This window comes from Camarhynchus parvulus, chromosome 2, assembly GCF_901933205.1.
Source record: "Camarhynchus parvulus chromosome 2, STF_HiC, whole genome shotgun sequence".
NCBI classification, from domain to species: Eukaryota; Metazoa; Chordata; class Aves; order Passeriformes; family Thraupidae; genus Camarhynchus; species Camarhynchus parvulus.
In genome coordinates, this window is record NC_044572.1 from 82,907,507 (window position 1) to 82,920,124 (window position 12,618).

The following is a 12,618-nucleotide window of genomic DNA, read 5'->3' on the forward strand; positions in this document are numbered from 1 at the left end:
CAAGGGCACTACTCTAAAGCAGAGGATGAACTTGCAATGCCTTCAGTCCTGAGAGCCATGTCCATATGCATATGCTCTGTATGAACTGATCCATCTATGACTTATGGAAGATCCTAGGAAGGCAAGGAAGTTTTCAGTCAATGGATGCACATTAATGTGAATGCGAACATCTCTTTATTAAAAAGTTTCAGGATACCCTGGCACTGCTATTCAGTGCTTCTATGGACATCTGAAGTCCAAAAGCTGCTAGAAACCATGACCTCCATTTTCAGATGAATGGACCTGTATGAAAAACAGTGCCTGTCTGTCTCTCTACACACGTACCTGCTGACAAGATGGCATCCAGGGGAATAAAGCATATAAGAAAAGGGAATGTCAAATATATGTAACCAAATCTTCTAAAGTCAGGCTATTCTAGTTGTTTCATCACTGAAGATGTTAAGAGACTGTCTGTAGACAGGATGCCTCGCACTGATGAACACTTTTCTTTAATGATGCTCTCATAGTGGAATCTGGCTCTCTAGGATAGTGCTCTCCACATTCCCAATGTGACAGAGGAGCCATATTGAGCTAAAGGGAAAACTGCTATCCAGTTCAACAGATGGCATGAGAATAGGAAAGACCTGGCACAGGACTAGCTCAGAAGTGCACAGTTCAACATGTATAAAGAAAGAGAAGTCAGTGAGGTGGCATCTGTTTACTTCATAATATCATGTTTCAAAACAACCACTGGTTTGGGAGAAAAAGTAATGGGAATCAAGACTATTTTGCCACATCCAAGTTTAGATTGCAACATGCTCTCTTGACCAGCAGGCAGTGTAAAGATAGTAAACCTGTAATTAAAGCTCAATGCTAATAAAGGGATTCCTTGGCAACCTCATCCCTTTCAATTCCTAAAAAAGATTGTGGGGTTTCAACTTTTTTGGTAAAGGATCTCCATTCCTAGATTTCCCTGGGTGAAGAGTTGCAACTGGTATATTTTGGACATAGACAGGAGCAGGTCCAGTTTCCAAGAAAAACAATCCTAACTTCTTAGCCTGCTTTCCTACAGAAGGAGGCTTATGCAATCACACTGTAGCCAAGCCAGTTGGCAAGCTGCATGCAAGCCTGACAGAGGCAGAGGTCTCAGGAGTTATCTTCCTTGTTTATGAAAACACTGGGCCAGGTGGGCACACTTGAGAAACACTGCACTGTGAAGCGGCAACAATGCTGTCATAGCTGAGATAAATTCAAAGAAAAGCAGGCTTCCTTAGTCTTAGTTTGGACAGAAATGTTAGCACAAAGTAAAGAGAAGCTTTTCCCCTGACCCCATTAATAAAGTCCACTCAGCGATTTAGCATAAAAAGGCCAGCAGAAAAGAGTAAGGGGTTTCACCACAGTGTTTGCTGAAACCAGTGAAATTTTTAATTGAGCAAATACTTAAATGCATCCTAAAAGTGCATACCAATGCACTGGACATCAAAAGGCACCCCTCCACCTATTTCCCCACCCCACATTTCAGTGGTCTGAAGAAGCACCTGAGTGCATTTCACACACATTTCCTAAGACAGAGCTGAGCTGGTCTAGGCAGAAGTTATACCTAAAAATCTGGCCTCATTTAGCACCATCACCTCCGCAACCACATGCAGAGAGGCACAGCAAAAGGGAGCAACAGTAGGGTCCCACCCAGAGTGACACCAGCCAGGAGCCCCTCAGTTTGCCTGCTGCCACTGCTACCTATGCCCAGGGAAGCTGATGTGCCTCATAGTCCAGAGGGACATCCGCTCGTTTGGGGCTGTCAGAAAATAAATTCCCAGCACAACACTCTGGTGCTGCTGGCAGAAGCAGTGCATGACCCAGCTATGCCTCTCCTCTGCCAGCTGGGAACTCCCTGCCTTGGAAGGATACCTTTGCCAGAAAGATCCAGATACTTTTTGCCCATTTACATCCCAAGCACAGATGAGAACATGACCAAAGATTTCTAAAAAACCTTCACAACGATTCTTGCTAGAGTCATTTAAGCACTTGCAAGACAGAGGGCTGCAAACACTTATTTTATTCACAGAGCGCACACCATACACTTCAGCAGAACTGAGATGCAGAAATCCATTTTGCATTTAGGCAGAGCTTTTGGACTAGGCATTAAAAACACAGGAAGAGACTTCTGAAATCCAGGTGCGGCTGTATGTGAGGATAGAAGCCAACTAACACAGTGCTAAGAGAAGGGATAGTTTGATTAACAAAACCAAGGAAAACCATGCAAGTACCACAGTATCTTTAATATGTAGCCAGGGCAAACAAGACCTACTTTAAGAACAAATAACGTCCAAGTGAAGAAAATAAATCAGACCAGAACATGGTATAACAGGCACCAGAGGCAAGCGTCAGGGTCAGCTGCTCTGTCAGTTTACTGTTTGCAGGAAAGCTACCAAACAGCGCTCTTCAGGCTCTGCTGTTTGCTCTACACTGTGCTGAATTTTAAAGAGTCCGGTGTTAGAGAAAGAAAACCCAAGCAGCTCTGATATTAACGTACACCTGTACAAAGGTAGCCCGAGGAATACAGCTCTGGAACTGCTCTCCTTCTTATGCTGCTCTGAGAGGTTAAGCCCTGGAGGAAGACTAACAGCATGGGAAGAGCATCCTGCTTAGCTCCCGCACCCTGCCTCAGCCCCAAAAGCATCAGGAAGCACAGCCAGAGCTCTCATCTAAAGTTTCAAGCATATTTCCCCTTTTTCAAGCAGGTTTTCTAATCTCCATGCGTTTGTGGTGGGTTTTTTTTAAACCTGTCCTCATAACTCACTCCTTTTAATCCTAGGATTAGCCTTGTTGCCCTTCTCTGTACCCTTTCTAGAGCTGTAAGTACAACTACTGGCCTCAGAACTCCGGAATAGATGGAGCTGGAGCGTTAATGCATCCTCGCTACACATCCTACAACATCTCCATTAAAACACATCAGCACCTTTAAGAGGCAAAACAATTTCAGCTGCCCCTTCGAAGCGTAACTGAAGGTGCCAGATGCCCACATCCCTTGTATCCTGCCCCCGCCCGCTTTGCCCCAACCCCAAACTCATTCTGCCTTGGTGAAGAGAAAAGCAAAGCACATTCTTTGGGTCTGTTTTAGAAAACCTGACAAATGCTGCTTTGACATACCAGCAACACATGTTCCCATTTCAACAAATGGGAACATTTCAGGCAGACCACCACTTCAGATGGAGTGGGGCTCCTGGCTGCTGAATCAGCACTTTCCATCCTGCTGGCAATACAGAGTTATGCGACGCTTCAAAGAAAAGCGGGGAAAAGGGGGAAAGGGATGGGAGGGGGCGCTGGCACTCGAGCAACAGAAGCGGGCAAGAGGATTGTGCAGGAGTTCATCTGCCAAACCAATTAACTGCAAACTGTTCTTATAAAGATGCCACAGTTTCAGCCCGGCTTGCACTACCAGGGTTATACAATGAGAGCCATGCGTGCCCGCCTCTCGCCGGCGGGGAGCGGGGACAGGGGAAGCTCCGCACCGCCCCCAGGGAAGGGTCTCCCGGACCAGCGAGGGGCTGTGGGCACGGCCGGGGCTCGGCAGGGCCGCTCTCCGGCGGGCACACGGCCGCACATCCCCGCCGCGGATGAGCAGGAAGGTGGCAGCACCCCGGGGTGGCATTTCTGCGAACTGCCCATCCGCCAGCCCTCCCGCAAACCCCGAACGGAGCGGGGGGAATACCGGGGAGTTTCGGCGGCAGCAGCACCACCAGCAGTTGGCGGGGCAGGTCTTTGCTCTCCTCCAGCGCGGGGCGACGGGAAAGCCCGGCTCCCGGCACCGCCGGGGCGAGGCGCGCAGCAGCGAGCAAACAAAACGCGGCAAGGAAGCCCCGAGTCGAGAAAAAGGGCCGATCCCCCGAGCCCCGCGGCCGCCGGCCGAACCCCGTCCAACCCCGGGGGCTCCGCGCCGGGAGGGGAGCGCTCCCCGCGGGCACTGTGGGGAGGGGGTTGGGGGGCTCGCCGGCGGCCCCAGGAAAAGGAAGTTTGCTCTCCTCCTCCTCTTCCCACCGGCCTCCGCTACCGAGAAGCCGGCGAGCCCTCACCCACCCCGGCCCGGCCTCACCCCGCTGCGGCTCCCAAGGGGGAGCAGCCGCCGCCCCCCTGCGCGCCCCGCGCCGCCCCCCGGCCCCTTACCTGCAGGGCGGGCAGGCGGCCGGCACCGTCCCCGCCGGGCGCCGCGCACCCACCAAGTTTGGGGCGGGCGCGGGGGGTCGGGGGAAGGGTCGTGCGCGGCGGTGGGGGGGACGGGAGCGCGGGTGGGGAGGGGGATCCTCCGGGCGGCGCGGTGCAGTGGGGCGCGGGCGGGGGAGAGCGAGCTCTCGGAGCCACGCGCCTCAAAACCAGCAGTAACAAAAGAAAAAATTAAAACTGAAAAAAAAATTAAAAAGCATAAAATTTAAAAAAAGGCAATTAAGTAAAAAAAAAAGGGGGAGGAAGGAAAAAAAAAAAGCAAAACACACCCAACGCGAACAGGGACGTTCGCGCCTCCGCAAGGCGTCCCCGGGCTGCGGGAGGGATCTGCGGAGAAAACTTCTGCCTGCCTGTCCGCGCCGCCGGCTCCGGTGCTAACGGCGCCCGCAGCCGCCGCCGCGTTCTCCCCTCGCGCCCAGCTGACTCCCGGCGGGCCCCGCCCCGCTCCCGCCCCCGCCGCACGCAGCCGCAGCCCCGGCCCGCGCCCCGCCGAGTGGGGGGGCGGCTAGGAGCCCCGGCGGCCGCGGGTGGTGTGGCGGCGGCGGCGCCCCTGCCCGCCCTCGCCCGTCCCGGGGCGAGCGGCGCTGGGGGCGGCACATCGTGGGGCTGTGGCGGGTCTCCTGCCCTCTAACAAAAGCTCACCCGCAGGTAGCACCGGCGCGTGCTTTTCTTGGGAAGGGCTGTTTTGTCTTTAAAATAAAACCAACAGAGCATCTGCACGCGCGAGGCATTTGTGTTCGGACTTTTTCTTTAACCTCGTCGGTCCTGTCCTGTTCTCACATTTTTCCCCGCAAAACTGCGCAGGGCAAGTGTCCCGGCTCCCCTTCCTGCGCTCCATACGGCACGGAGCGGGATCCCGGCGTGTGCCGGCAGGACGGTGGGCTCTTCAGAGCTCCTCCGTACTGCAAAGCGCCCTGCCCTCCCGGCATCCTCAGGCTGCCACTAGCACTCCTACAGACTGCTGCTGCGAACTTCTGTGCACTGCGACCTTCGCTGTTTCACCACGGTAGCTCCGAGCCATCCGATTTGCAAGTAGCTTGCAAATAACTCGGACTGTAGAAAAGTTCTTTTAAGGGAAGCAAATCTGCACGCTTCTCTAAGAGCTACTGGTTTAAAACGTATTGACTTCCAACAAGAGCCGTCACACTCTGTGAGGAGAGGAATATTTACTTCACTAGACGCAAAAACACCTCTCATAAGAAAGTGGTCGGCCCTATAAAAGGCAATTGAGCCCAAGGAGAAGTGGGAGAAATCTCTGGGCTTTTCTTCCTAGACAAATGCATGTACACTAATGGGAGTATTGTGGCTGAGCGCCCGAGCTGGATATATTTTGAAATGTAACATGATATCTTCTTTGCTCTTGCTCTTTCTTCCTCCGTGTCTCTTCTTTACTGTATTTAAAGGAATGCTTTTCTTATCAGCCCGCCCTCCGGTCCCCGTGTTTCCAGCCGTGCTCTGGTCTTGCTCTGTCCTCGCTCTGTTCTCACCACTCGCTCTCCCTGTTCAAGTCCTCAAATAATCTCTCCAGTTTCCTTCAGCATGTCACCTCAGCCTCTTGGACACACGTGCCACTCTGCTGCCTGCTCGATGCTCACGCTGCTCATGACACCAGCCCCCAGCCTCTCCTCGGCGCCGCGCTCCCCTCGGCCATCTCCGCTTGATGCCGTGCTGAGCGTTGCTCTTCAGTCTGTCAGCACCACTGCTGCCCTTCCTGTCCTGTCCTGTCCTGTGCTGTGCTGTGCTGACCCAGTCCATCGGGACCTTGTTCTCTGGGCTGTCACTTCCCAGCCCCGTTCAGTCCTCTCTTCCCACCGCCGGGCTGGTTTGTCCTGCCTTCCTGTGAGCCAGTATTCACCCTGATCTTGAGTTTTGTGGGTCCAGCCTCAGAGTGCTGGTGCCTCACCAAAGGAGAAGCTGTCTCCTGTCCAGGTTACTATTTAGTGAAAAGGTGAATGGCGGTGGTATCACATTCTGCCTGAGATTACTCAGCGGCAAGAAGGCACCTACTCACAGTAGGCTGGCATCACAGTCCCACATGCTTATGTAAGAAACTTTCTGCGCACGTAGATCCAGCCCAGATTGGAAGGGAACTCCAAAGATCACCTGGTACAACTTTTTATGGGAAAGGGATGAGATTGTCACCCTGTCCAATCGCATCTTGAAAGCCTCCCGTTGTGGGGACTTCACCCCACCCCTGGGGATGATTTTCCTGTGGGTGATTGTTCTAGCTGTAAATTATTATTTTTTTTTTCAGTGAATCAAAATCAAGGTGAAACCTCTGCTCGTGCAACTTGTACCTGCTGCCACTTGTCTGCTCCCTGTGCCTCCCAGAGAAGAGAAAATAATCTTTTTTGCAGCCGTGCATGTACCTGTGTGATTTAAGCAGGGTTTGTGCAATAGGTGTCCAGTTGTTGCTGCTTTCGCAGAACCCGCTGCTGTGGGCATGGCCAAGGGCTTCAGCACATGCCTCTTCCACACGCTGTTTAATGCTATTTGCCCCGGCACATTCCTTAGCTGAGCAGTGCAACGGTTATACTTTTGTCATCTGTAGTATTTCCACCCTAGAATATCAATTTACAGCCCTGCGTTACAGCATGTCCTCAAAAAGCGAGAAGTGAAAGGAGAGAAGTTATATAACTGGTCTGGTGCTGCAGAGCCAGCCAACCACCCGCAGGATTGCATTGCAGGGATTCCCACCGTCTAAAACATCCCCTTCTTCCCCAAAAGTCTTGCTATCTCAACCTCTGAGGCAATTTGCACGCTCCGTCTTGAAACCAGACCGCCTTAATGACCGTGATGCTCTGCATCTGACACTGAGGGAAACTGGAGGGATAAAACTCAGGTATTTTTGAAGCATCACGCAGGCAGCCACCTGGCTGCCTTCCAGTATGCTCTTCCTTTGAGTGTGCTCACTGTTTCTCATATATAAGACTGCTGATCCATCAGTTAATCATATTAAGTATCTAAAATTAACTTTTAAATTATTAATGCATGAGAACATATCCGTTTGCCGTGTACATTATTTTAAAGGATTACAGTGTGTACACTGAGTGCCATTAACATTACATTTTGAAGACATTAAATTGACTTGTATGGAAATCAGAAGAGTTGATGGATTCCTCTAAAGATGCCTTTGACAATGATAAAATGTTCAATTGAATTATTATTAAGCATGTGTATGTACTTAAATTTCTTTCTAATACATACAAAAATAAGCAATTGCTCAAGTCTTATTAGTATAATATTTTTCATCTTGTGGTGGGTTAAAAAAATAGATACACATGAATATTGAAAATACTCATCTGACAAATAAAAACACTAGGAAAGATATGTTTAGTTTCCTAGACTACAGCTGGGTCGTTCAAGACAAAACTGTACTGTCATAAGATTGTTTATCCAAAATAGCACCACTAAAATGGTTAAGTGGAGAAGTAGCAATGCATCTTTTCAGTAGCAGCGAAGGACATGCTTATCTTTTCTCTTAAGTAGTGAATCTCTGGCAACACCCTGCACAATGCTGTACCATGAAAATAACAGCCTAAAATGCTGATTATTTTCTGTAAGAAGAAAGGATTATCATTTTCTGCAAGAAAAAGCACACAAGAAATAATGTTGGCAATAATGTACTCTGACTATGTAAACATTATTCCTGCTCAAGGACAGTCTAAAAAGTAAAAGCAAACAGCCTTGGCAAAAACCTTGATGCCTTCAGGACTTTGTACCCAGAAGTTTGTCTTAGTTCCCTGTTTTCTTCTTCTTTCCACAGTGGTTGAGGGTTAGGGTTAGAGAAGACAGATTCCTCTGACCTCTGATGGAAGAAGATGGAAGAACTAATGAGACTCCCTGGCTGTGCCCAAGGGAATCCAGGCCACTGGGGGAGAAGAGGATGAGGCACGCAGTTCCCTCCTAGCTGAAGAGGACCTTGCTGCCATGCAGCTTCCAGGCTCAGAGCCTGTGGTGCAATTTGGCTTAGGATATCACTATATTCTCTTTGTTCTCTACCTCAAGATATCCAGAAAGCTCAAGAAAAGCTCTTTTTACCATTTTTGCTCCTCAGGAACTTGCATTAATGCAACTTTCTCATGTGTTAAGTGTTCAAAACCAGGTCCAAAAAATAAGCAGAATATAGGCATTCTCTCTCTATTTAGCACTACATTTAAGACTCAATACCTGATAATAAAAGGCTGTTGGAGTTCAAGTACTGTGGACTTGGTTTGCTTTCCACAAAGATTTGAACTCTGCAGGGTGACTTTTCATTTTGGAACTTAGCCAAAGGACACTAAGCTCACAATTCAGTTAGTTCCAACAGAGAAAAAGGTCATTTTCATGTTTTATTAAATAGACTAATGAAAACTGTCTAGCAGATACGAAGTTTTCTTTAGAAACATTATTATATTTCATATATATACTGAGAACAGGCGTAATTTTCTTTTCTATTACGTTGATTTAGGAAATGAAAATCCAATAGCAGAAGATCTGAAGAGGAGAGATCAGAATCTGGCCACTGCTTTCCCTCTCAAAGGAACTTTCATGAAAGCATTATATGAAAGTCAGCATTAAGCATGGTCTTGAACTAGTAGAATGCACTGATAAAAGAATCTAGCTATCTAAAAAGGGTCAACTCGGTCATTATTGCCTGGTAGGTATATAGGCAAAAGTGCTGACCAACCTTTGAAATGATAATAAGTTTCTTTTGTCATGGACAAAGCTTTTCACCTTAAATAGACAGGAAGTCTTCTAACACAGTAGAATTTTAATAAAGTTAATCTGGAAAAAAACCAACTCAAAATTATTTCTGTTGCTTTTACTATAAATGAAGCAAATGCTTAAAATATTTTTACAAGCTGTCCAGAAAAAAAATAAGCCTTTTTAACATCAAGATGGAAGCAGGGGGAACACTCTCCTTCCTTGCTGTCTACATCCTTCTTTTCCATTGTGTTTATTTTATCACTCAATATATGGTGGAGATTGTAAGCTGAAAGGGGAAATGAAAGCACTGAAAAAAAAAAAAACTAAACAAGTTTTCAAAAACACTCACTAAATATAGCTTTATGAGCTAAAGGATACAAATGGAATTTCAGTATTCACCAAAAGACTGAAAAGACTGAGATTTTCAAAACTTTGCATGTTTACACTAAGTATTTGCTTAGTTCTAATTTTTAACTGATTCAGCCAGAACTTCATCAAATACATAATTTTAGAAGTTTAGAGACTTCATCTTCTGCCCAGTTGTTATCAAGAGGACTTCTTAATATCAAATATCTATTATTTCTTAATAGAAAAGCCTTTTTCAGTAGTCTATGTCTAAAGACTGGTGACAGAAAAAGAAAAGCTATGGCATGACCATAACTGAATAAACTCACTGTGTTCATAGACCACATTGTGGAGATCTACAGATCTACTCTTTGTTGCTAGGTAAGTTATATCTCTATTTACAGCTTTTTCAAAAGGCTGAATAGTCAGGGACATTTTGTAATTTGAGATGGAGTCCTAAGCTCTAGTGAGAGAGATGTGCTCTTCCTGGACTGCACAAAATAGAGCAGTTACACAAGGTGGTATAGAGGAGAGGGGAATTTTAAGCAATACTGATCATTCAAACAGAAACTACATTAAAAAGACAGATACATTCAGCCCACCCTTCTACAAAAACACATCTGTTCCCACCGCTAGCTCCACAATTAACACATAGACTGATTCAACACTAGGAATTATAAATTGCTGTATTCTCTCAGTTCCAATGAAGTGATGAAGAAAATGGGCACTTTTGGACATCAAAGGTGTTGAGCGAAATAACACCTTAAAAGTGTTTACTTTCCCCAAATCAAAGTCAGATGCTTTCCTGATGCATAATAAGCTTTCAACTAGGATGCCAAATAACACTAGAAGAAAAATTCAAAATCATACTGCAATAGGAGGAGATTCAGTTCAAACTATACTTTATATTCTCATTTATGACATGAGAAATCAGGATTTATTCAAAATGTAGTGCTCATTCACAGCTTCGCCACAGATAAGGCGAGAAGGCAACAAAAATTGTGACTCAGAATGAAATCCAGCCGCACTACAGTCAGTGGCAAAACTCTTAGAGATCTTAGTATTTTCTTGGTTCCTGAGGTAGGGGCAATTAAAATAATAATAAAGACAAAGAGAAAATCTTCAATGCCATAACTTGCCTGCAGGCTGCAGCTTTTAGAGCATATTTTCTCAACAGCTGAAGCAGGATCATTAGGCTGGTGCCATCTGAAAACCAGAAACATTTAAATGGTGTAAACAAAAAACTGATTACATCGAAGTAGGTATTACTTAGCTGAGAGAAGAGGCAGAGCAATCCAGCTGTATTGGACTCAAAACAGATCTTCTCTCAGTCAGTGTGCTGAGCTGGGTGCAGATCCCAGCACCCTCTGAATTAAAATACACCTCTGTACAACACAGCCTTGCAGGGAGCCAGTGTGCCTTTTGTTGGCTTGCAAGGTATGGGTGCAGAGGTGTGGTGTGTTTCAGATTGGTTTTCCCCGTGTGCTGTAGGCACCACCACTCTCCATAGTAGCCAAGTCATTCTAAACCCATTCTCCAGAGCAGGTGATGTCGCGTTTTGAGACCATTCCCATCCTGTGACTTTAAATGAACAAAATGCAGATGTCTAATCCTCAATTCAAGTCTGAAATAGACTTTTTAACTGCCATTTGCAAAGGAAGTCATATTTTGCTTTCCTGGTGCAAGAATTACCAAAAAAATTTGCCAAACCAAAACCAATGTACACTGCATTGTCATCTAAATTAAACCTTTGTCACACAGTTATAGTCTCTCTTTAATTCTTCTTAGCCAATTAAGCCAAAACTTTCTCAGAAATTGGCTGGCGGGAAAAGATTCCCTTCCTCCATCCATAGCAAGCAGTGGGCTAGCTGCTTAAAGAGAGCATTGAGAACTTGTGTTAAAATAGAAATTGTGTCTGCAGTGATTTGAAAGTATATTTTCTACAACTCTTGTCTATTTATTCAACTCCACTAAATGAGTAAGAAGTCATTCTCTGGTTTAAATTATTTCCTTCTGTTTGGAAAAATAGTCATCCAAGGAGACTGATGGGACTTGCACTTCGTACTGTCTGGTCAGAAGTAGGCATTTAGTGTGTCTTTATTATAGAGAAATCTTGGAGGATGAATTATGTGATATACAAAAAGTGATGTACATCCTTTGATAGGAGAGCAGTCTTTCAACAGAAGGGACTGCCCTGCAGTTGCTATCTTGACAAAATGAAGATTTCTTGTGGGGTCGTTCCAACCTTGATGATTCTGTGATTCCTCTCCTCTCAAAACTGTGATGGCTGTTCTTTATCAAAGCACCTCTTTTCCATGGTTGTCAGATGTATACTAATAGTCTGCATATATTCTTAGTGCAATCTGTGACTTTCTTGAGAAGTAAATTTTTGAGGATTCTTCATTTCACTACCAAAAAATGTAATTAAAGTTATGAAGGTCAAACCATCCCTGAGTGTTTTCTTCTGATGCTTTAGCAGACATGAAATAAAAAAAAGAAAGTTGTGTTACAACACAGTAGCTCAGACATTCATCTTCAACAGCATTCTACATCCACAGGCAGTGAGAAGTCTCAGGAAGTCTCACAGTAGCTACTACAGCAGCTGAGAGGAAATCCACTGGAGCTCCTCAGGAAGCTCTCACCACCTCTAGCTGGAAGTTTGGGACAGACAAGTTTGTCACTGATTGTCTAAGATTTAGCTGTGATTTATTCTGTTTTTCTAAACTTAGTCATGTAAAGGTGCACATCTGTCTAATCTCATATGCTAATTGGACCTCAAAATGTTTAGTGAAAGGGAACAGAGAATATCTTTGCAGAAAAGACTTTCAGAACAGTTACACCCACCAGGTAAGATCCGTTCTTTCTCCTTGACCAAGAGCCTTTTAAACACACTCTAACCACTCTGTGAAGATTAAGACAGGCTGCTGCATGGCAGAAAGGCCTCAGCTGGACTGGGGCTCCAGCAGTGAGGCTCCCTTGAAGTTGCAATGTGGCTCCTCTGTGATCATGTGCCCACCTCACGCGGGGGGGTTCTGTTCCAAGCAGCCCTTGTTTTAAGATGATAGATGACATTTCTGGTCTTACATTGATTGCTTTGTAGGTTCTCCCTTCTGCCCCCAAAGATTTGGTGATCCTCTTATCCTAATATTGTTTGGCAAGCATTTGAACAGACCTTTATTTCAACCATGCCTCAGGGATGAGATAATGTAGAAAATGCCATATTAAGAAACAACCAAACAAACTTCATTCTGTGAACCACAATGGACTGATGATAGAGCTAGGATATTTACAGCAAATCAATGAATCTGTCTAATTACTATGCTCTAATTTAGATAATTTCCTTCTACAGTGGGAGGCAGACTACTGGTGGATTGTTCCTCCCTC

At 46.0% G+C, this 12,618-nt stretch overlaps 1 protein-coding gene across 2 annotated transcripts in view; it reads right to left on the reverse strand.

The window, feature by feature from the left end:
* The window catches only part of GRB10 (growth factor receptor bound protein 10), a 145,493-nt gene extending 140,887 nt beyond the window's left edge, over positions 1–4,606 (reverse strand). The window contains exons 1-2 of one of the 2 annotated variants that reach the window (XM_030944086.1): positions 4,470–4,606; positions 4,144–4,377 (exon numbers count right to left, since the gene is read on the reverse strand). The gene's annotated coding sequence lies outside the window, so the exon portion shown is untranslated. The remainder of the gene's footprint in view (positions 1–4,143; positions 4,378–4,469) is intronic. The other variant, XM_030944085.1, reaches the window with a different exon arrangement.
* Between the last annotated feature and the right edge of the window lie 8,012 nt (positions 4,607–12,618).